The sequence below is a fragment of the Arachis ipaensis genome, chromosome B08 (genome assembly GCF_000816755.2).
Source record: "Arachis ipaensis cultivar K30076 chromosome B08, Araip1.1, whole genome shotgun sequence".
Lineage (NCBI taxonomy): Eukaryota > Viridiplantae > Streptophyta > Magnoliopsida > Fabales > Fabaceae > Arachis > Arachis ipaensis.
Window position 1 is genome coordinate 60424710 of NC_029792.2, and position 3681 is coordinate 60428390.

Consider the following 3681-nt stretch of genomic DNA (forward strand, 5'->3'; position numbering starts at 1 on the left):
TATTTATATTTAAAATAACAGTAATATTAACTATTCAAACAAAAAATAACAAAATAATAAAACAAACATATCGATATAAATAATTTAATAAGATAATAACTTACATATCGAAAAATTGTATAATATGCATATTTTTTTGATAAAGTTAAATCTGGTATCATTTTTTATTTATTTAAAACATACATCAAATCCTAATAACTTCGCACACTTTTAATATTATTATAAAGAAAATATATATTAGAGTTTTCACTTTATCATTCTTTCTTTCGAGAAACAAAACTCACACAACCCTCCTACTACTACTACTAAGCTTACTAATACTCTTCCATCTACTGGCTGCAACGAGAAAGAAGAAGTCTTTTTCTTTCTAGGACTAAAACTCACACACGACTACTAAGCTCACTAATACTCTTCTATCTACTCGGCTACAACGAGAAGGAATAAGTTGATTTTTTAGAAGCTCTGGTGATGGGGGATAGCCACACAGCATGCATGGGTGTCACTTTTTTTCTTTCGCGCACTTCACAGGTTACCAAGTTGCAAGCGATACTGGCCATGCACCAGACCCACATGGACACGTGGTATTTGGTAAGATCTAAAGCTCATCAATGACTTAATTTAAATAATTGATATTTTTGTAATTTAATACTTTAAATTTTAGAAATAAAAAAAATTAATCTTATTATCTTATAATTTTATTTGATTTATTTGATTGAAAACTAATTAGTATTTTGATACAATAAATAATATTTAAAGTAATTTTAAGGATTTAATTAGATTTCAAATTAAACCCAGAATTTTCAAATTGAAACTCTAACCCTAATTAACACAATTTTTTTACCTACCCAAAGAAACCTTAGCCCCCATGTCGCCACGTTAGAGAGAGAAAGAAAGAAAGAAAGAAAGAAAGAAAGAAAGAAAGGAGAGGGGAGCCGCAGGATAGGGAGAAGGGGGAAGAACAGGGAGGGGGCGCGGTGGGTGTCGCTGCCACCGTCGCCACCACCGCTGTTGACAGAGAAAGAGAGAAAATCCGAGAGAGCCGATGGAAGAGGGAGGAGCTCGCGCCATCCTCACGAACCGCTGCTGCCTCGCTTCCATCGTCGTCTTCGCGGGGTCCCTGTCGCCGTCGTCGTCCTCGCTATAAAGTCCGTCGCTGCTGCTAAAGCTGTTCGCACCGTCGTTGTCGCTGAGGGGACCAGCATCGCCCTCGTCCATGGGTGAAGCAGAGGAGAGAAGCTCGCAAGGAAGGGAGGGCCGAAACCAGTCCATTTGCCACGCCTAGTAGCCGTTCGTGTCACTAGCTCTATCTTCGTCTGAACCGCCACTAGATCCACCGCTGCCAAAGCTTCTGGCCGAGCCTTTGCTGCCACTGAAACCCACTGTCGGTAAGGGTTTTGAGTTTGGTTTACGTTCTTTTGAGTTTTTGGGAGCTTTATCGTCACTACATGTTTGTTACAATCGCCATCGCCAGAGTTCTTGTCACCGCTATCGCTTGGGATGGCTGCTGGGGTTGCCGCTAAACCAGTTTAGCGTTCGCCGCTAAATTGCTTGGAATTTTCTCTGATTTTGTTAAATTGGGGATTTCTGATTGGTTTGATTTGAAATGATTTTGATAGTTTGAAATTCTGAATTTTGTTTTATTGAAAACTGATTTGGTTTTGAACCGTTGAAAAGGGTTGATGATTGGTTTGGTTGGGACCCAAAAAGAGTGGCAAAGTCCAAGTTTAAGGGGAGGTGCTGCTAAAATTTCTATAAAATTCGAGACTTTGTTTGAAACGTTATTTTAAAAATAATGAATTATGCCTTGAATTGAATTATTATAAATGAATTATGTTTGAACTTATTTAATAGGAAAGTTATTATATTTTTAACGCAATTTATTTAAGATGAAAATACTTATGTTTTGAAAATTGATTAAATCAGAAAAATTGGAGGAGTTTAAGTGGATTTAAGGGAAACATGAATTTCGATTGACTAATTTCACTTTATGACATTTTAGGAAAAGTTTGAAGTATTCTTTGAAATTTTGATTTAGCAAAACTAAAACAATTCCCGAGTCTTTGGAAAACACTTCAGATTTAAGAATGAAATTAAGAATTGGTTTTGGTTCAAATTATTTGGTTTTGGTTTAAGTAAGTTGATTTTGAAATTAGTTCAGAATATTTGGATACATGACTTGGTTTTGTTTAAATTCTATTTACTTATTTTTATTTATTCAAATAAAAAAGCTAAGGTTTTAGAGATTTTCAATGCATTTAAGGAAATGAGTTAGTTTATTCTCCCCTAAAGTCTTGAGACTCTGCTGAGAAATTTAAGACTAAATCCTGATTTAGAATGAATGATTTTGAGTCTTTCAGAAGAGATTTTGAACTTGGCATGGTTTTGAAGTCGTTTGGGAGTTTTGGAAAGATGTTACAAAAAGTGGCTCTGTTTTGAAAGAAAATTGATTTGAGAAAAAGTAGTTCTTGAATACGTTTGTTATTTGAAAGTGAATGGGCCAATGATGAGTTTGATTATATTTTGAGACTGTTTTGGTAACCTATGATTGAATGATGAATATATGTTGAGATTGGGGACGAGATGAGAATATGACCAGTGACAATTGAACTGTTTTTAAAATAATTTTCTGTTTTTGACTGGTACATATGTATTCTATAAAGTATCCGAGCACTATATCTTACGAAAAGTGAGCCGAGCACTATATCTCTGGGAGTAAGCGTAATACGGTGATTAATCACGTACGCTGAACAATCTTTCGGTTATATGAGTTAGCCGAGCACTATATCTCTGGGAATGTGGTCGGGCACCATAACCCTGGGGAGGGTACCACTTTTTATAAAGGTAACCAAAAGTGACATCCCCATGGAAATGTGTCAGGTTGGTAGTTAAACCGACAATGTGATATCACAGTCAGTAGGACATACATTCATCATTTGCATTTATGTGATATTATTTGGGTGTGCATATTGGAATTAGTTTGTCTATGTGAATACTTATGTTAACTGCTAACTGTTATACTTGTTGTAATTGCTCTTGATTGTGCTTGAACTATATTAATTGTGATTGTGTATGATTGGTTGGTTTGTGATGAATTGGTTGATGATTGAGTTGTTTTGGTCGGGGGCTGTGTTTATTTTTGGATGGGCCTGAGGCTGTGATTGGTATGTTTGAGGTCTAGTCCTATATGAAAAATCAAACTGGTTCAGCATAGAATTAAAGAACTTATGCTTGGAATAGGTTGGTCATTCATACTGTCTAGGAAAACTTTTAAGATTTTTTCAAGAAAGGAAAAAGGTTTTGGACTTTGAGGAATTAACTAAGTTCTCTTTTAAAAAGGATTTTTGGATTTTTTAATGTGAACCTTTGGTTGTTGAAAAGGCACATAAGACGAGAAATGATCAATGTAGTTCAAAAGTCTTATTTGTATCTTATTATAGCAATTTCTGTAACCCTATAGTAAGAACCAGCGAGGACGATGTTCTCACTCCCCTACAGGTTTTTCCTTTTCAGGATTTGGGTGGCTAAGTTTTAGAAGAGTTTATTTCATTTTCAGTTTATTCGATATTTTTGTATTATCTTAGTTATTATTATTTTCCCTTGCCTTTATCTTTACCAATTTTGTAAGAGGGATAGGAATTTGTGATATGTATGTTTATAAGTTATCGTGATGTATATATATAA